Source organism: Pleurodeles waltl, chromosome 1_2 (assembly GCF_031143425.1).
Source record: "Pleurodeles waltl isolate 20211129_DDA chromosome 1_2, aPleWal1.hap1.20221129, whole genome shotgun sequence".
NCBI classification, from domain to species: Eukaryota; Metazoa; Chordata; class Amphibia; order Caudata; family Salamandridae; genus Pleurodeles; species Pleurodeles waltl.
The window spans coordinates 384,341,854-384,363,867 of record NC_090437.1 but is presented as its reverse complement, the minus strand read 5'-3'; the positions used below and the strand labels follow the sequence as shown (position 1 = coordinate 384,363,867).

At 48.5% G+C, this 22,014-nt stretch overlaps 1 long non-coding RNA gene across 1 annotated transcript in view; it reads right to left on the bottom strand.

The window, feature by feature from the left end:
• Positions 1-864: 864 nt before the first annotated feature.
• Positions 865-22,014, bottom strand: part of LOC138300462 (uncharacterized) — a 111,364-nt gene continuing 90,214 nt past the window's right edge. Inside the window, exon 3 of the long non-coding RNA XR_011204944.1 lies at positions 865-1,913. This is a non-coding gene — a long non-coding RNA (uncharacterized lncRNA). The remainder of the gene's footprint in view (positions 1,914-22,014) is intronic.

The window sequence follows — 22,014 nt, the reverse complement described above, 5'->3', positions numbered from 1 at the left end:
TATAAATCATAAATGTGGCCCCCACCTGCTTGGAGAACCTCAATGATCCTTGGCATTCAGGACTTGCTAAATGTGGAACTACATGCATTTAACCTTGTGCAACTACTTGCAAGGTTTGACAAGCCATAAGTGTACAATTTCCTCCTTCCCTGGTTCTGTGCCCTTGCTCCTATGCAGAAATATGTGTATATTATACAATTGATATCATGTGTGGTTACACTCACACACAATACATATGAGGCCTCTCTGGGACACAGGAACACATTTACCCCATGTATCCCAGTGTACCTTTCAACACCATTTATCAGTTGTTACAGGACCATAAATACAAATTAGTTGCATTTCATGCATACTGACATCCAAGGTGTTGGACTGACCTTGAACATCCTTGTGTGTCATAGGTACTATGCAAATTCAGTAGGAGTCTGGGGATGCGTAGCTGCATATTATCAGTACAAGCATCATAATTTATATACTTTAGGATCTCTTCAGAGTAAGCATTGAGGCTACCATATATGCTTGATCATGTTGTCATGTTCACTGAGCTAGATATATGCGGATGAGAGAAACAGTGCTATAGGCTCACATGCCTCACAGGCCCAGTTTATAGCTGGGAGGCATTTGTGTGTTTAATAAGGCCTTTTCAATGTGTGCCAGTCAAGTAAGTTATGCTTAGTGTCACACCATGACGGTCAATTGGGAGACAAGACATTCCGCATAATGCCATTGCAGTGGATGTACTTGAGGTTGGGGCATATACAAAGAGAGCAGGTGATAATGACTTTAGCTCACTCTCCTTGAGATGCTTAGAAGTGTGCTTTGTATATACACATCCACCATGGTATAAGTAGTCCTGACGGCAACAAACAAACGACTCTGGTTTATGTGAGTGAATTTATTTACAAATGTGAGTTGGTCGGCATGAGCATGTTTGCAGTGTTTGTGGCAATGACACCAATATTGATTGAAAGCAAAGCATGTCCAGACAGAGTCCGTTTGTAAGCCATGTCATGCAACTTGTAGAAGTGAGGAGAATTTCATTGAGAAGGCACACATTATCATTAGGGAAGGTAGACTTTATCAACAATCCACAAGTGGACACAATTTACAGGTACACATAAAAAGCTGCAGTACTGGGTGACAAATGAGGTGGTATGATGTTAAACACAGGGCCCCTGGGGAACCGGCCAACGGGCACAGGGAAATGTTACCTGGCCGTTCTCCTACAGAAATTGGAGAAGTCCACATTTTCTTCCTCTTATGGGGTTGGGCCTTCCCTGACAGCATTTGTCTGTCTGCCAGAACTGACAAGTATCTAGTGGCTTCTCAGCAAGGTAACACTGTCTCTATGGAGGGTTTCCATTGTTGCTGTGTAGGAGTCCAGCTTGTTCTTCAGAGATGCCATGATATTAATGATGGTGTCCAGCTTGGAGGCTACCCCACTGGTGTCAGATCAGATGTTGAGGCCTATTGTTCTTGTCTCTCTGCCTCATGACACCAGCAATGTCAGCTAGGGGTATATCAATCTAACCGAACCAAGCCTAGGTGTCTGTAACAACCTTAGCCATATCCTTATTAGTGCTTAGACCTACTTCTTCTAGGGTGACCGCTATGGCCTCCATCCCCACCTGCACCGCATGAACCATCCAATGCTGACTTCTACTCTCACTGGTCAACTTGGGGGTCCTCAGAGTTCGCAGCTTGGCTTGGACTGGCAGATGAAGAATGTCCTGTGAGTGGTGGTTCCTCTGGAGACCATGCAAGGCTGTCATTCCTTACCATGTCCGGAGAAGGAGATTCTTTGGAGTCCAGAAACTCCTGGAAGGTGTTATTGTCTACGGGGGACAGGATTTCTTCACCAACAGGTTGGTAATCCAGGACAGACTGCTGGATGGGAGGTGAAGTTTGCCCCTCTGCAATGAAAATGAAATTGTACTTTGTTAATGGTGACCTATGATAGATGTTGACAATAGTATTTTTGGTGGCAAACAGACTATTATTATTTACTTAATGCTACACATAGATGTGTTGAACATGTGTTACTAACAGTAAATGAAGACAAGTTAGTCTATTTTTTGCCTTGCATATAGCAATATCTGCAGACTTTTTACACAACCAATGTGTGACAAGGGGGACATTTTTGTGTCACAGCACATATTGCAAGCCAGTTACAGAGCTTGCTGGCCTGCCTTTGCTGAAAGGGTGATTGCTTGTAAGGGTTCAATGTACCATGTTGCTTGGCCTATTGATCCTACTACTGAGAACATTGCACGATGTTACCAGGGTGCCTGCATTCCCTCTAGCCATTATATAGCCCACAGCTCCTGACAAAGTGATGTTAGCTTGGTCATATATTAGTTTTGGTCCATCCCTCTGCCTTTTGTCATGGATGGGACCGCAAAGTCGATGCTGAACCTCTTATCACCACGTAGGGCAGCCAATGATCAAGGAACCACAACCCCTACATCACACACTGCCCCCAAGGGGAAGGGGGTTGGAATAAATCAAAAAAAGATAAACTTGCAGCACAGGGTGTGCTCTGCTGCCTTGCAATACTGTGTAATAGGATCTGCACTCCCTGGACCCTTTTGTGTTGGCGCGGATGCTGTGCTCTGGAAAAAACAAGGAGAACAGTTTAGGGACAGTAACTAAGTAGTTATTTACTGGTATGCATTTATATGCTTCCTCACAAACACAGCATGAAAGCAGGTACAATTCAAAAGTAAAGTTTCTAGCACTCCTAAGAGTTTTGTTAACATACAACTTTCAGTTCAAAGAAAAATACACATATATTGTGTGCTCTAAAGTCTTCTCATATTATTGTTACAACAACTTGTCAAGAAATACTGATGTAAGGGTTTTCAGTTCTGATGTAATTAAAGTGCCCACTCTGTTAATGTGTTGAGAGTGCTAGAACTGTTGAGAACTAAAATAATGTCCAGTTTCCGAAAGACAAGTTTTCTTTTTCAAAGAACTCGGGGCATATTTACAGGCCCCTTGTGCCAACTTAGCATAATTGTTTTTATGCTAAGGCAGCACTAAGTTTGCTTTTCTGCCATGCCATATTTACAGTGTGCTGCAATGCTTACATTGCGCCACTTTGCCAACCCTTGCGCCGCATTATGGCTGCGTCAAGCATAATATATAAAAGGGAGGCGTTCCAGCACAGGAAGGCCTGAAAAAAGGGTACATTTCACTGCACCATTTTTTCCATCATTTTAATTCCTGCTCAGAGCAGGTGTTAAAATGACACACCCATTATATTCAATCGGCCCCCCTGTGCTTTGCTGCACTAGCATCAACATTTTGGACGCTAATGTAGCAAAGTGCCACAATAGCATCAAAAATATTGATGTGGTGCACCGAGCCAAATAGGAAGAGGAATTGTTGCACTGACCACAAAGACAGAAGGAACGACAACTGCATCAAGATCACAGGAGCAGCAGGAAGGCTTGAGCTGAGGAAGCCTAGAAGGCTGGAGGATTCCAGCTGACTCAGAAAGTGAGTGCTTGGATGATGCTTGTTCAGGACAAAAACAAGATCAAGGGGCATATTTCTACTTTTTGATGCAAAACTGCACTAACTCAGTTTTGCATCAAAAAGTTTAGCACCTGCTTGCGCCATTCCTGAGAGCCAGCCGGGTGCCATACTTATATACTTATGGAATGGTGCGAGCCGGCGCAAATGTTGGGTTAGCGTAAAAAAAAATATTGGTAAGCGGGTAGGTTGGCAGTATGGGAGAAGTGGGGTTTGCACCAAACAATGACGTTAGGCTGGTTAGAGGCAAAATAAATGCATCTAACCAGCCTAGCATCATTTTCTGATGCAAAACCATCCATACCACATGACTCCTGAGTGGTTATCCGGTGGCATGGGAATCCTATGTTTTGTGCTGCATGAGCCTCCATTTGCACCTTCTTTGTCCCCGTGCTGTGGGACTCCTGTGTGTGCTGCCTGGTATTCTGAGAGCGCACTGAGTTGCTGAGAGCCCCCTCTGTCTCCCTCTCCTGGGTAGAGGCCACCAGGTTCCTCCTGGTCCCGAACAGCGCCAATTTCTGCTAACCACGAGCTTTGCATGTGCCAATGCTTGTTGGCAGAATCCAGTGACGTAAACCATACTGCATTCATCCTTCTGGCGTGGGACATCATCTGCACCAACCAGGAACCCACATCTGTCTTATTTGGTGCAATACTGACTTTGTCTTCTCACCAGTGGTTCTTCTTTTGCACCTTCATCCAGGTTAGGGGGGCTCCTGTTCTCCCTGGACTCTTCAGCCCTTCTTGGTCCCCCTCTTCCACAGGTCTTCAGGTCCAGGAATCTATTGTTAGTGTCTTGCAGTCTCTTCTGGTTCTTGCATAATCCTCTATCATGACTTCTAGTATGTTTTAGGAAACTTGCTGTGTTTTACTCCTGCTTTCCTGGGCTCTGGGGTGGGGTCTATTACTTACCTCTGTTTTTTTCTTACACTCCCAGTGCCCCTTTACACTCTACACTTGCCTAGGTGGGAAATTAACTTTCGCATTCCACTATTTTGGTATATGGTTTGTGTTCCCCCTAGACCCATTGCAACCTATTGTGATTTTCACTATTTGCACTGTTTCTTACTGTGTACTTACCTGTTTTTGGTTACAGGTGTATATATTGCATAATTTACTTCCCTCCTACGTGAGTATAATTTCCAAAGTATTTTTGGCCTTGGGTCACTAAAATAAAGTACCTTTATTTTTGTAGCACTGATCCCATCATTATGAATTTGGCAGTCAGTGGACTGCCCTGATGGAGATGGTGGTCGCACCGCTGCAGGCCTGGTGGTGCAGACCGCCATATTACGAGTACTGTGAAGGCACCTGCAGAACATAGTCACGTTTCCGCCTGGACCGCAATTATGGATGTACCGCTGTTGCCGATGGAAGGCCACTTCACGCCGACGGTCACTCAGTTTCCACCCACCATATTACTAGGTTGCACACCACCAGGACTTCCGGGGCGGTCTAACCACCATGAAAACCATGGCGGAAACGAACAACATAAAAGGAAAGACCCAACTTCTGGAACACAGGCACCTCTGTAGGCGCCATGGCATGCAAATTGAAAGCCTTTCCAATGCTCCTGCTGGCCATTTACATCCAGGACCTGTGACGCCGACATAGACACCAGCCGTAAGTACCCCAGCCTAGCACACACTGGAAGGAAGGACATTAGTACACACACACGCACAAACGCACATTCACCACACATACATGTGCAAGGAAAGCCAGGACAAGCTATGTAGCATTGACACCAACTGTGCCATTGTAGATAAATATATATATATAAAAACAGTAGAGAAAACAACTATTCACATAATGCCACGAGGGCCAGTACATGAGTGTCCAAATGTCCCGGGCACACTGGGCATTTGAGGAGTGCCCAACTTGACTCCTGACTGCAATATGCTGACCTCCACAGGGCTGGGGCATCAATGGGGCATGCAGGCACCTCAGTGATGGGGGTTGGAGGAGATGTGAACGGGGTTGGGATGGAGGATCCCTCCTCTTGTTTCCAGGCCTCTCCTCCTTACTGTCCTGCTTTCTGGGGGACGCCTTAGCCTTGCCTCTCTTTCCTGCCTTCTTTGGTAGGACAGTGGTGGCGGTCACAACGGCAGGGGACCCAGATGTAGTGGTACCAGGCCTAGAGGTGTGAGAGACAGGACTGCTTGTCGTAGCAGCACTGCGGACTGATGTCTGCCTGGCATGGTTCAGCCTGGAGGAGGGCAGGGAGGTGGAAGACAGGGGTCTGGGAAGAGCAGCAGGTCATTTGTGGAGAACAGGGACTAGACCAGCCAATGGGAATAGGGAAACTCATGTAGCAATCTTTTTTCGGGGCAGCGGGTAGGTCATGGGTAAGGCATTTGGGAATGGCGGGAGAGGGGATGGTTGACAGGTGTGCACATGGATGTGGTTTGGGTGATGGTGCGTGGGTGTATGACATGTGTGTGCTGGGTGTGTGTTGGGCAGATGAGTGTGGCCGTATAGGTGTACTGAGTGGAGGAGTGGAAGAGACACAGGGAGATGGCAAGGGGGGATGTATGAGTGAATGTTGGGGTGGTGTGTGCAGGTAGGGTGGATGTGCTGCATGTGGTAGTGTTGACTGTTGTGGTGCATGCGGATGTGGTGTATGAGGTCGATGTATGGGGATCTGCTGTTGTGGTGACGGTGGCAGTAACAGCACGTGTGGCTGAACCTGGGAATGATGATGTTTTGTCTGCAGGTGTGAGTGGCAATGTGACTATAACGGGGGAGTAGGTGGGGGAGTCCGTGAAGGGAGTGGATGTTGTTTTGTGTGCGTCTGAATGGTGGGTGTGTGCATGGCGGTGCTTACGTTTGCAGTGATTGTGATTGTCATTGCGCTCTGGGTCTGTTTGAGGGGATGCATGCTGGTGTTAAAGTGTGCTTTGGATGGGAAATGGAGAGGGATGTGGGAGTGGGAACAGGTAATTGAAGGTGGGGATGGAAGAATAAGGAACACTGGCTGCCGTCAATGAGGAGGTCAGAACCTGATACGATCTCTGAAGGGCAGACAGGGCACTGTGAATGCCTTCTAGGAACGCATTTGACTGTTGCATTTGGGATGCCAGTCCATGGATGGCATTGACAATGGTTGTCTGCCCAAAAGAGATGTACCTCAGGAGGTCAATAGCCTCCTCAATGAGGGCAGCAGGGCTGACTGGGGCAGGGGCAGAGGTGCCTGGGGCAAAGGAGATGCCCACCCTCCTGCATGAGCTGGCACGGGCAACTGGGTGGGAAGCTACAGCGAGGGAAGTGCTGGTAAGGGGGGTGGTGGACAAGGATGGTGCAGGCATAGGGCCTGAGGATTCTGCCACCACCAGGGAGTCACCATCGGAGGAAGAATCTGATGATGTAGTTGTTCCTGTCTCCCTGTGGTGCTCCACTCGTCCGTTGTCTCACTGGTCCCCTCGTCACAGCTGGTATCAGCTTTCTGGGTCCGGGGAATTGCAGCTTCTGCACTCACCGGTGCCCCTTCTCCTTCTCCAGATGATGCTGATGCACACAAAGACAGAGGAGGAGAGAGAGGGAGGGTGGGACAGTTTGAGACAGGATGGGAGAGAGAGAGACAGGGAGCAATTGATCAATGTCAGCACAACAGCCACACTCAAGTCATTACATGCCATGCATTCACTCACACATGCCACTCCAATAACAGACCAAGCGTGCCACCACAGTCATGCACATGTGTTCTACTCATGCTGACACACATTCAATCCTGTACAGGATGAAAGCCATACCCTCAACACATGGCTGAACCAGCCCATTGGGTCATGGTTCTTTAAGATCTCAAGACCCAAACTAAATACTTTACAGGCGTTTGGAGGCATACTTGCACAGCCACATAACCCATGCACATATAGCTGTGTGTTATGAAACCTCAGACTTTGCAGACTACACATACACCACATGCCAGCAGACAGCAGTTAGGCTATGGCCCCAGCCACGCTGTTTGGATAGTTGGGACTAAAATGTGTGTGAACTCCAGTAGCAAGGACCCCGTCCACATAAAATACTCTGTTCCTCCACTGCGCAGTTGCCATATCATCGATACTACTTAGCAGTTAAGTTAACCTCAACTCACATCCTTCACGGCATTTTGACACATGTATGTAGCACATCCGGCCCCAAGCCTAGTCCAACAATAGCTACCTAGCACATATTCCACAGCCTTCACACACTGCACAGGCTGCACCTATCACTCACCACATAACCTATGTACAAATGTGAACTCACCCCCTTGTGGCTGCTGTGTTGCCCTCAAGCGCCCATCTACCTCAGGGTATGCCACTGCCAAAATGCAGGACATAAGAGGGGTCAGGGTCTGACGGGTACCTTTCCCTCGTTGGGAGGACATCCCCAGCTGGACCTCACCAGTCTTCCTGCCCAGCATCCCAGGTCCTCCCACCACTTCCTGCAGTGGTTGCTCCACCAGGCATTGAACCCAGGGTCCGCACATGCTTGGCAATGGCACGCCAAGTCCCCTTCTTCTGATGGGTGCTCACCTGCATGGATGACACGGAGAAAAGGAGACAGTTATGTAGCATGGCATCTTAGGGACTACATTGGACACAACACATCTCATGAACATTCGCACATTTCAACATTCCAGTTGTCCTCACAGCCCTCAGCCAGGTTCTTCCACAAGTCACTCATCCTCGTACCAAGGCCCCCGTCTACCTTCGTACCACTCACAGACACTACAATCACAGGGGACTCACCTGCTGCCCTGGTGCCCCATACAATTGGGCATACAGGGGTAGGACACCCTCCACAAGCTTCTCTAATTCTTCCTGTGAGAAGGCTGGGGCCAAATCCCCTGCAGCACGTGGCATCTTGGCTACCAGAGTCAGCACACAGCAGCACACGCAGTGGAGGTCTTCTCAGCACAAGTGGCAGGAGTCAAGTGAACATGAGCACATGAAATGGCTGTCACGGCCACCGCGGACATCACCTTCACCACCAGCAGTGATCATCATTGGCTCATGTCTCCCATAGGCAACCATGTTAACCAATGACGAGTTGCACTGCGGTTGCGATGACCTACCGCCATAATGTCTTATGCTGGCGGGATTCCCTCACTTCCATCTGTCCTGTGCATGCAGGACAGGCAGCTGCCATTTTACTTCTACAGTGTGTTTAGAGGGGGTTTATGAAGTGCGTCACACTGGCCTTAATGCACATGATGATTGCTACTCCCTCCTATTCCCAGGTATGGTGGAAGAATGACGGTGAGGAATGCTCCAGTTTACATGCCCCTGGTAGATCTTGCCAACCTTGAAGAGCGGCACGTCATCCAGTGCTATCGGCTGAACCGTCACACCATCATGGAGATTATGAGGCTGTTGGAGTCGGATCTGCAGCCTGGTATTCTTGATCCCAATGCCATCACACCCACAGTACAGGTGTTGGAAGTCCTCCACTTCCTTGCCTTGGGGTCCTTCCAAATTACAGTGGACTGGGCTGCTGGAGTGTCCCAGCCCATGTTCAGCCACATCTTGAAGACTGTCGTATGTGCCCAACTCAAACATATAGGCAGCTATATCAGGTTCCCCCAACTTGACTATCTGCCCACTGTGATGGCATCATTCTACGCTGTAGCACATGTGCCACATGTGATCGGGGCTATTGATGGGACCCACAATGGGCTGGTGCCACCCAGGAGGAGTGAACAGGTGTTCAGGAACTGTAAAAACTTTACTCAACCAATGTGCAGGTGGTAAGTCTAGCAGACCTCTACATCACACAAGTGAGTGCCTGGTTCCCAGGTTCAGTGCATGATGCCCGCATTCCATGGAACAGCAAAATCCCACACCTGATGGCACCACTGCAAAGGGATTGTGCGTGGCTCATCGGTATGTATTGTGTCATACATGTGCCTCTGTGTACTGAACACTCTACACCACCTGACCGATTTACTGAAATTTTTCAACATACCTATTACCTCTGTGCACACAGGTGGAGTGCTGAAAGCCAGATTGCGGTGCCTGTGCCTTACTGGAGGGGTCCTACTATACAGACCAGCAAAAGTGCCTCTCAGATGTCACATCCCATTACTGGATGCTGGGGAGTGTGCAGCTGTGCTAGTGGCCAATGAAGAGGACATGGGGAGTTATGAGGAGGAGGATGACGAGGATGCAGCTGATTCCAGAGCAGAGCTGATACAACAATACTTCCACTGACATACAGGTATGTGGAAAAGCAATGCTATGCAACCTGCAGCAATGTCTGCCTTGTGCATACCTGCCACCAGGGTTGTGTGTTCAATGTGGATTTTGGGTGAACCCATAACTTTAAATGTGGTGCTGTTATCTGTATTTCAGAGCTTGAAAATGATTGTTCCCCCCTTCTGTCACTGTCACATACATTGGTAGGACAATGGTCTGCCTGTTACACATGTCATGGCTGTCTATTTTGTAATCATGTGTAAACTGAGTTATGACAGTGGACAGTCAACAGGGTGTCGCTGTGGCACACAATGGGGTATGTTCAGAAGTGGCTCACTTCCTGGCGGTGGTCTTGGTCGTGGCATCAGTGAAGGCTAGATGCCTGGTTGGACGTCCTCGCTTTCAAGGGGGCTTCTCAGCTACAGGGGTGCTGGAGTCCTTTGTCTCCTGTGGCAGGGCCCCCATTCCAATGGCAGAGGCTAACGTGGAGGGCTCAGATGTGATCTGGCTAATGCTAGTGGCCTGCTGGTGGGAGGTGGACTGACGCAGGATGGTGGTAAGTTCCGTCAGCACCCCTGCTATGGAGGCCACAGTGGCATTGTGGGTCTGCCACTGCTGCATGGCCTCCTTATAGTTCTCCCTCTAAAGCCTCTGGGTCTCCTGCAGAGTAGCGAGTATCTGGGCCGTGGTGTTCTTGGTTTGGTGGTATGCACCCAGAACTTTGGTGAGGGGGTCCTGACCAGTCTGATGTTGTTGCTGCCCCCTCCCTTCTACCACAGATCCCCTCCCACTACCCCTGGCCCCCTCTGTGCATGTGCCTCTGACACAGTGTGCCCACTCCCAGTAGCACCAGGGCCTTCATTGTCTGGGGTGAGTGCCCTATATTCAAGCCCCTGTACTGTGGGGCACACCACTACTTGAATGGTCCCTGAGGCACAGTGTTTAGGGTGGAGGGGCTAGTTGAGGTGTTGTAACCACACAGGAGGGTGAGTCCAGGGTGTCCAGCTTGGGACTGCCGGGGGTGGACTGGCCATTCACCCCAGATGGCTCAGGCAATTCGTCGTCTTCCAGACATCCACTGGGGCCTTCATCCTAGGGAAGGCTGTCTGACCGTGCCATCCTCTGCTGTGTGGCAGTAGCAGGGTAATCTGTGGATGGAAAGGGTAAGAGTTAGTACATGGATATGTCATTGTAGTGTCATGGTGGGCTGCTTGCAGTGGGTGGATTTGTTACCCAGGGATAGCTAGGGCATTTTCAGCAATGCAGACACTGCCTGGTGAATGGGCTTTGGGCCATGTTTTTCATATCATATGTAGTCATGGGTTTGCTGTTTGACATTGCTGCAATTGCCACAGGTAGTAAGGCGGTGTTGGCTAGCAGTCGAGGTGGGCTGTGGGATGATTGTCCATGCAGGTGCTCCACTGTGAGGTGTGTGTGTGACTTGGATCCGGCTTGCATAGTGATGGATTGTGGGAGTGGTAGTTGAGGAGATTGTGAAGGTTTAGCGTGCATTGTGCATTGTGGGTGGGTGGATGGTGGGAGGGGGTGGTGTGGAATGCTGAGTAGGAAGGTGGGGTGATAGTGTGGGTTGCAGTCTTGTGGTTTGTGATAGTATGGGGAGTGGTGTGTGCTTGGGAGGCATGCAGGGCTGGAGTGGTTAGTGCTCAGGGGGGTCCTTACCAATGTTAATCTCTCTGATGATTCCAGTCAGGCCCTCAGGGTGCATGATGTCCAAGACCTTCTCCTCGCAGGATGTCAAGTCAAGGGGAGGAGGTGGGGGGTCCACCGCCAGTCTTGTTGAAGGTGATGTTGTGCCTGGACACCATGGAACGGACATTCCCCCTGAGGTCCGACCACCTCTTTCTAATGTCCTCCCTTGTGCGTGGGTAGCTGCTGACTGGGTTCACTGTGTTGACGATCCTCTGCTATAGCTCGGTTTTCCTGGCCATAGATGTTTGCTAGACTTGTGCTCCTATCAGTTGTAGCTCTACTCTGATGATCTCGTCCACCATGACCCGCAACTCATTGTCGGTGAAGTGTGGGTGATTGTGGCATGACATGTTGTGGGGGTGCGTGCACTGTGTAAAATAAATGCTCAATGTGCAGTGGTTCGTGGGTTGTCTATCTCTGTGTCATGGTAGTATTCGCAAGGGTCAGCACCTTGAGACCCTCAGGGATGAGTAGTGCGCTTTACAAATTCCTTGATTGATTGATTGAGGGTGTGTGTCTTATGGTGCAGTGAACAGGTGTGTGTAGTGTGTGCATGTATTTCAGGTGTGGGGTATTCGACTGGTCCAATCTCGTGTTGCCTTCTATATTGGCAATGATTTTCTATACCACTGCGGTGCGCACTGCCAAAGGTTTCCCACCATGCATGTTCCACTGTGCTGAAATGTGACACATAACATGGTGGCAGGAGTGGTGGCAGTGTGGCGGCCCTGGCGGGCAGGGACAGTCGCTCTTTCGCCGTCAGTGGCACTGGCGGTGTTGGATTTCTGGCTGTGTTTTGTCGGCTTGGTGATTGTGACTCGTAATATGGTGGCCATTGTTGGCGGGATGGTCACTGCATTTTCCATGGCGGTCTTGCCCGGAGACCGCCAAACTCATAATGAGGGCCTGAGTATTGTCTTTCATGTGTGTAAGTACTGTGTGATGACTACAGTGGTATTTCAAGAGCTTTGCATGTCTCCTAGTTCAACCTTGGCTGCTCTGCCTACAGCTACCTCTAGACAGCCTGGCTTCTAGACACTGACTATATTACACTAATAAGGGATAACTGGAATTGGTATAAGGTGTAGGTACCTTTGGTACCCACTACAAACCAGGTCATCCTCCTACAAGTCATGGCGTTTGGTTTAACAAACGCACCCTCAATATTCCAATGATTCATGGACTCCGTGTTTTCTGATTTATTGAATCACAGTATGGTGATATATCTGGATGAGATTCTAGTATAGTGCTGCATACCTGAGAAACATACTGACCATGTACTTCAGGTTTTGGAAAGTACAGTTTTTTGGTTTTGCATCAATCAGACTGGAATAGCTATGGATCCAGACATGGTACAAGCCATTTTGGATTGACCCTCTCCCTCTTCTATTACGAAAACCCAGTGCTTCCTAGGTCTCCCCAACTTCTATCGGCAATGCAGACAAGACTTTACCCATCAACAAAGTTGTACCACTCAGACCATCAAATGAGAAAATCTGAAGAAGGGATTTGTTTGGACTGAAAGTGCAGATATGGCCTTCCAAAATCTGAAAACACGAAGATTATAGTGGTCACTGACGCCTCAGAGAGAGCTATTGGTGTGGTCTTACTTCAGAAACAAGAAGACAATCCTGTCTTTTACTTATCCCACATACTGACAGAAGCCAAACGCAACTATTCTGTGTTAGACCAGGAATTACTTGCTCTCAAAAAAAGCATGGATACATCTCCTAATGGGTACCAAAGAACCGTTTGAAGCAAGAACTGTTCACCGAAATTTACAATGTCTCTGAAATGTCCAAATTTCCAAATTTTGAAATAGCTAGCAGGCAAAATGGGCTTTCTTTTTCAGCCAATATGACTTTGTACTGACCTATGTTCCGATCTCAGACCCTAGTAGCTGATGCATTATCTCACCATAATCCAGAAAGCGCTAACACTTCCTCTCCAAAAATAATAGAACCCAGTCAATCATCAGAGTTGCCCAGTCCTTTCTTGATCGTGTTAAGACAGAACACCAATATCTTCCACTTGAAGACTTGAAGAATGAGCCCTGGATTACAAAAGAATCAGGAATACTTCTATCATCATAGGCGTTTTCAATGTCCTCCTCCTCTTTCTGTGGATGTTCATCCTGCATATGAGGTACAGGAGATCTGTGATTCACGCATCTTTTGGAACAAGCTACAATTCCTGATTCACTGGAAAGGTTATCCTCTCAGTGAATATTCATGGGAAGATGCTTCTTCAGTTCATGCACCCCGTTTGATTAGCTGTATTTTCTCGCTTTTTCCTGACAGGCCCAGGGCCTCGGGGAGGGGGCCTACTGTGATGCAGTGGACTAGCGTGGCATCCCTTTTTCGGGCCGCGGTTGGGCCGGCAGTCTGCGTTTTGGGATTCCGGAACCGATGCAGCCTGTTTTTTGGTGCTCGTTTGGGGTTTTGTGCTGCGGTATGGCCCAGGAGGCACGTTTCGTGCTATGGGTCGCGCCGCGGCCCCTGGCAGCCTCCCTGACTTTCCCTTCTCACTTACCTTACTTGGGCCCTTCATCTTTTTTCTTCTTTTTCTTCTGTCTTCACGTCTTCTTTCTTCTTGGTCATCCATATTGTTTTCTTCTGGGGTGGCTGTCTTCCCAGCATGCCTTGTTCCTTTTCCTTTTCTACTTGGCTTTCTTTCTCATTCATTTCTATGTGGCTTTTCCTAATCCAAGATAGTGTTGTAGGTTCTTCCTGTTTTGCCACTTCCTGTTTCATGGTAGAAAAGCACTGCAGTTCCCTCCTTCCTTGCGTTGCAAGCACTTCAGTCCTGGTGGTGATCCTTGCTTCTGTTTCCAGTTTCGTCTCACTTCTGCCTTTTTTCCCTGTAGATTTGATTTCTATTTTGACTTTTTCATTGGTTTTCCTCTTCTTTCAGGAGTTCCTGTGATAGAGGTTTTTTCCCATAACTTGGGTTTTTCCTCTGGGACTCCTTCTGGAGGGTACAGTCTGCCTTGGCATTTCTCTAGTTATAAGCACCGTGGCTAATAGAAGGGGTCACCCTTGTCTTGGCCAGTCCAGAACCAGTTAGAAACCAGGCATCCCTCCAAGTATTGCAACCTACAGAGGCAAGAGACCTGCAGACCGTGACAGGCTCAGGCAAAACAGTCAGGATAAACCTCCTCCAGTTCCTGAGCAATTGGGGGTTTTCCCCTTGATGTTTTGACACCATTGGTGTGCAGGAACTCTGGCTAGGAGTATGAGGTGGAAACAGTGTGGCAGTAATTTTTGGCACCCCACCAATGATCTTATTCTTCAGGGATTCCTTCACTATCATGCTCCAACAGTGCCCCTCATATCTCCATATTCCCTCTCTCTCATGAAATTAATTTGTTTTGCGGCTCATACCAGTGTAGGGTATCAAGCACTTTACATCACACACATTATACAGAGAAAATGAATTATCCATGTATAAATCAGTATATAGGAAACGTTACATGAGAAAATGAGAATCACAAGATACATTAATCATGCGTTATCCATATAATTAGGCAGTACATTTTAAGAGTGTTTGATCTAGAGAAGCACAAGCGCTGGATTTAAAACATACCACAGTGGTTGGGTTGGCTTTACTAATAAGAATGGCTTTCTACCTAAACGCTTTTCAGAAACATTAGGTTCAAACCCTAGGTCTTGCATTTTTCATTCAGCTGTTTAATTACAGTTAATAGGTCACTGTTCTATATTAGGATGGTAACTCACAAATTACAAGTAATAAAAGGATCTCATTGACAAAGCAGTAACCCACTAATCTATCCACATAAATTACAGTTATGTGATCTCCATGGTACATGTTCTTTTCTATATTAGAATGGTAACTCACAAATTACAAGTAATAAAAGGATCTCTTTGACAAAATCAGTAACCCACTGATCTACCCACATAAATTACAGTTATGTGATCTGCATGGTCCATGTTCTTTACAGCAGTTATATTAACCCTCTGTGCCACTTTATTGAGTCAGAACTGCCACTAGACAAAACTTGAAACACGCAAAAGTTGATGGAAGGAATGCTTGAAAATTGTATGAGCACTGCCAAGCGCTCTATGCAGCACCCCCAAGCATTATTCTTTTGCTCTGGCTCAGACTAAGAGGAAACAATGACAAAAAATGCAGCACTCTTACTTACAGTAATAAATGTAGTAAAGCACCAGATATAAAAAAAAAATCACACAAATATACGGAAATAAGCCTATAACTCAAATGAAGTAAAACGTGTGTATATACAAGAATAATCGCAGCAGTTAAGCAATCACAGAAAGAAATGTGCAATGCATCAACAGGGAATATATATATGTTTATTGGGAGGAAGACTTGTAATAAGTAAAAAGAGCTTTTTGCAATTCATCAAAGGTGTCCGAGCTTTCCTTTTGACGTGTGGGGATGCTTTGATGTATAATTTGGATTTCCTGATCCACGCTCAGACCACCAAGGTGTCAGCGTCAGTATTCCTTAAAAAAATATATATATATAATATATGTATATAATGCTAAATAATCAAGATTTAAAATGCATCACCATAAGAGGTATATTCATCATCCTCGCCAGCCAGACTAAGGAACCCAGGATCAGCCAAGGCAGGAGATCCCCAAACTGGGATCAAAGAGATCCTGGGCAGCACGTACGCTCCACAGGTGAGTTTCCGTCTTAATGTCAAGTCTCTCCATCTTTCATACCTTAAAACAAGCTCAAGGAGAGGTTTATAGAAAACCCCTCCCTTCTGTTATAAAATTAAATGCTGGCTGTACTGCGTCGCCTGCGTTGAAAACATGCAAGCGCATTGGCCAGACTCCTCATGCTTATTTCTTAGGCAGAGCCATACATTCCTCTCATTAAAACATTCTAATCCTTGTGCACGCGTATCTAGTCCGCATCACCCATATTATGTTCCAGCAAGGTATAACACTAGCTTTGAAAAGCAGAGAAAAGCAAGCTATGTGTGGAAAACAAGTTTTCTGTGAAAGAACATCTGCACTGCCCTGCAACTGTAGCAGGGCACAAAATGAAATCACACACACAGAATGGAGTTGATTGTCAAACATGGAATCAGTTGTTAAATACACATAGCATTACATCACCATGCCACCTTCATTTGGATCCAGTCATACTCAAATTAGTCTCCTCCTGGGAACAGTCCAGGCCAAACTGCCATTGAGGTCTTCCCTGAACCGGAACACATGCAACCCAGGACTGGTTTTATTCTAAAGTTGGGCTCATTAGCCAGATACAGCTTGGTTCCAGTGACACAGTGAGTCCGGGACACGCATCTGGGCACACCCATGCCACTTGTGGCAGAACATGAAGCACACAAAAGGTCATAGGAGAAATGCTTGCGATTTGTCTAACAACTGGTAATTGCTTTAGGGAAGCAATGCAACCCATTATCTTTTGCTCACCATGCCACTTCCGTTTGGGCCCAGCCACATGCAAATCAGTCAAGACCCTGCCCCTCGTAAGAACTGTCCAGCCTAAACTGTCAAACCAAGCCTTCCCTGACCTGAACACTAACAACCCAGGAGTGATTTTCCCTAGTTCTGAGCTGCTCTGCCAGGTACAGCTTGATTCAAGTGACACAATGAGCATGAGACCTACGTCTGGGCATACCCATGCCACTTAGGGTGGTACATAAAGCACACAAAAGGTGAAGGGAGGAATGCTTGCAAATTGACTGACAACTGGCAATCGCTCAGGTAGCATCCCAACACATTGTTCTTTTGCTCACCATGTTACCTTAGTTTGGACCCAGCTATGTGCAAATCAGTCTTGACCCTGATCGTCATGGGATCAGTCCAGCCCGAACTGCCAAGTCAGGTCTGCCCTGAGCCAGCACACAAGTGACCCAGGACTGTTTTCACCCTAGTTATGAGCTCATCAGCTGGTACAGCTTGGTTACAGTGACACAGTGACCATGTGGCATTCTCATGCTACTTAGGGCAGTACATGAAACACACAAAAGGTGATGGGAAGTGTTGGAAAATGGGTTATTGGTAAGGGCAGGTAGGTACCTACACTTAGCAATAGGCCACTAACCTCCACTAAGGTCCAGTTAGGTCTCAGTAAATTAAACCCAGCTCAACCCTTGGTAGCTTGGCAACGAGCGTCAAGGCTTAACTTAGGAGACAGAGTGTAAAGCATTGAAATATCACAAAACAGTAATTAAATAAAACACAGGAAACAGTGTTTTTTATCTTTAAAATGACACAAAAATGAATACAATCGGATAAGGGGAACCGGAGATATGAATTTTCTAAAGAATTATTCTTTTTTTACCGCCTAGAAACAAAAAGCGCCAATCGGGTCATCTGGTTGCACCTCGACCGGGGCAAAGTCAAAGTTTAAGGCCGACCGCGATGGAGCCCTGTTCGGCTACAGGCCGCGGGAGGCCTCGGTTAAAAGTTTACCTTCACACTTTGGGGGTCATTACAACATTGGCGGTAAAAGGCGATTACCGCCGTGCAGAAGATCGCCAATACACCGCCGCTGCGGCGGTAGTCCGTCACAGCTATTATGACACACATCTCGGAATCCGCCGAAATACAGACACCCACACAACTCCGCCACACCAAAGGTCAGTGTTAAACTGGCGAAAACAAAACCTCCATCTCCACGCCAACAGAAACACGCCCATGCTATTACGACCCACGAATCCACGCGACGGTCTTTCAACCGCGGTATTCCATTGGCGGTACATAGCGCCGCGCTCAAAATACACACACATCTCCAAAACACCGCCACATTGGACAATTCAAAATAGACACACCTGATACACATACAAACACCACTCCCACACACCCAACTCAATATAAAACACACAACCACATCACCCACAAACCCCTATGACCAAAATTCACGGACAAAGGCCAGAGAGACAGCACAGCCAAGACAACACCACCATACAGAGGCACACAACACCATCACCCACACCACATCCACGCACAAAACTCCACACACCACTACACATCACCACACACATCAACACTCACACCGCCCCACACATCACACACACCACCCCATGTCACGCCAAAGACACCCCCGCTTCTCAGAGGAGGAGCTCAGGGTCATGGTGGAGGAAATCATCCGGGAAGAGCCACATCTATTTGGCTCACAGGTACAGCACACCTCCATAGCCAGGAAGATGGAGCTATGGCGAAGAATCGTGGACAAGGTCAGCACCGCGGGACAGCATCCAAGAAATAGGGAGGACATCAGGAAGAGGTGGAACGACCTACAGGGGAAGGTGCGTTCAACGGTCTCCAGTCACAACAACGCGGTTCAGCGGACTGGGGGCGGACCCCCACCTCCTCCCCCACAACTAACAACATGGGAGGAGCAAGTCTTGACCATCATGCATCCAGAGGGCCTCGGAGGAGTCGTGGAGGATGGGACACTGGTAAGTCAAATCTTAACTAACATATCCCCACCCTACCTGCATGCTATCACACACCCCCACCCTCACCCCATCCCCTATCACCCAAAATCCTCACTAATGTACTAATAACACAAACCACCCATCCCAACACCAAGCCCTGCATGACACAACTAAGCATGAACACCCAGCACTAAAGCATGTCCAATGCACATACCCATAACACCCCCCAACCATCATCACACAAGCCCCCACATAGGAATGCCTGCACTGGGGTACACAGACACCCACCCATTGCACACCATCACACACACAAATGCATTAATCATGCTATTATGCCCCTGCAGGAACCCGAAGGACCGTCACCACACCAGAGGGTCCAGACAACACCACTCCACCCCCAGAAGAGGCCCACAGTGATGATAGCAGCTCTGCCTTACTGGATCCTGATGACCAGCCCCGACCATTGTGGGCCTCAGGACAGTCGGTTCCCCTTGCACAGGCACAGCCCAACACTGATCTTCCACCCTCTGGTAACACCAGCACAGCACCCACCCAGCGGGCCCAAACATCCGTACCCAGGACAGGTCAATCAGCGGTGTGTCCACCACCACAAGGAACCCAGGGTAACCCACCACCCCAACAACAATAGGGACCTGGGGGCAGTGGTAGTGGGCACACGGTCCAGGGGACGGAGGAACAGGAACACAGGGGAACTGGGAGGGCTGCTGTGCGACAGGGGGCGGACAGGTCAAGGGAACCCACTCTCCACGAGGCTCTATCCTCCATCATGGGAGCATACCACCACTCCCAGGAGACGATGGCGACGGTCCTGGACAAGTTGCAGGAGACCCTGCGCCTGCAGGAGGAACAGTATTTGGGGTTCAGTGAGGAGCTCAGGACCATCAGCTCTGCCCTGGGCACCATCGTAGGGGTGCTGAAGGACATACAGCAGACCTTGAGGGACACTGTGGCACTCCAAGGGGCCCCTGACACTAGCCAGGATGATGAAATGCCCACCACCTCCGCCGGCGCTAGTGGACAGGACGCCCCGCCACAGGACCACCACAGCAGCACCCCACCCCCTGCAGACGGACAATCACCACGCAAGCGGTCCCTGAGATCCAGGAACAGGACAGAGCAAGATGGCAAGACCCCTGCCAGGAAATGAGACCACCCTGATTGTCCTCCCACTGTCCCACTTTGTTACCCTGTCCATACTTAAACTGCCCCAGCTCCACTTCCTATGCCCAGATGGGCAGTGCACCTGTGAGACTAATAGACTGGACTCTGCCATGGACATTCCTCCGCCATCCTCATTTTACAACCTCCTCCCATTTCTGAGCACTTCAATAAACACCCTTGAAACACAAAACAATCTGGAGTCAGTCTGTGATTTAGTAAATATGTATTATCAATGACAGTGTCATAATGCATTTCCTATTGGAAAGCCAACATGCCTATGTCACACATCACAAGTCCTTGAAGGATGCAAGCAGATGACACGTTGGCAACCACACCTGTGAAACCGTAATGGAAAGGTACAACTCAGTTACCAAATACTGGTTGAAATCGACAGACAGGATAGAGGTAGACGTGTGAAAGTCAATGTAATGGTAAAAATGAAAATGTTCTCACCTGTGTCTCACTGGAAATATTGCTGTATGACTGACTCCCTGTTGTCGTTGTCTTCTTCCTCAGCTTTCTCCTCATCACTGTCCACAGGCTCCACAGCTGCTACAACACCGTCATCTGGACCATCCTCCTGCAGAAAAGGCACCTGGCGTCGCAAAGCCAAATTAAGAAGCATCGAGCAGGCGATGATGATCTCGCACACCTTCTTCGGTGAGTAGAATAGGGAACCACCTGTCATATCGAGGCACCTGAACCTGGCCTTCAGGAGGCCGAAGGTCCGTTCGATCAACCTCCTAGTCCGCCAATGGGCCTCATTGTACCGTTCCTCTGCCCTGGTCCTGGGATTCCTCACTTGGGTCAGTAGCCATGACAGGTTGGGGTAACCAGAGTCCCTCAATAGCCATACACAGTGCCTCTGGAGTTGAGCCATCATATCAGAGATGCTGCTATTCCGCAGGATGTAGACGTCATGCACTGAGCCAGGGAACATAGCATTTACCTGCGAGATGTACTGGTCTGCCAAACAGACCATCTGAACATTCATAGAATGATAACTCTTCCTGTTCCTGTACACCTGTTCACTCCTGTGGGGGGGACCAGAGCTACATGGGTCCCATCAATGGCACCTATGACGTTGGGGATATGTCAAAGGGCATAGAAGTCACCTTTAACTGTAGGCAAATCTTCCACCTCAGGGAAAATGATGTATCTCCTTACGTGTTTCAGCAGGGCAGACAACACTCTGGACAAAACGTTGGAAAACATAGGCTGGGACATCCCTGATGCCATGGCCACTGTTGTCTGAAAAGACCCACTAGCAAGGAAATGGAGCACTGACAGCACCTGCACGTCAGGGGGGATTCCAGTCGGATGGCGGATTGGTGACATCAGGTCTGGCTCCAACTATGTACATAGTTCCTGGATTGTGGCACGGTCAAACCGGTAGGTGACGATGACATGTCGCTCTTCCATTGTCAACAGGTCCACCAGCGGTCGGTACACCGGAGGATTCCGCCATCTTCTCACATGTCCCAGCTGACGGTGCCTACGAAGGACAACAGCGACGAATCAGTCATTTTTCATCCAGGTATGTACCCACAGTTACACACAAGACTTAACCACTCACAAAACCCTTCCTATATGTGTGTTGAGTGTAGGCCAAGCTATGCGTGACGCAGAGGTAAATAAAGCCATGTTGACCCCTGAAATGGCGGCTGCCTGACCTCTAAACTGGGACAATGGGATTGTGGGGTAACTGCGCTGGCGTTGCACACCGTCGCGGTAGGCGGTCGTAGACCGTGGCGCAATGCTGCATTGATTAACATAGGACCCTATGGGTCCCAGGAGCCAATGAACAGGTGCGCCGGCGGCGATGATGCGCACTGCCGCGGACATCACCGCCATTTTATATTTGTTCGATCACTAGATACCTGACCTTCGACAGGAGAGGACCTACACTGCAAGTGCTGCTGCGACCTCGGTCTGGAAGCGACAATGGCTGCTGCATCTGGGGAAAGGGCCCCTGCCTTCACTGCTCAGGAGTTGGAGAAACTG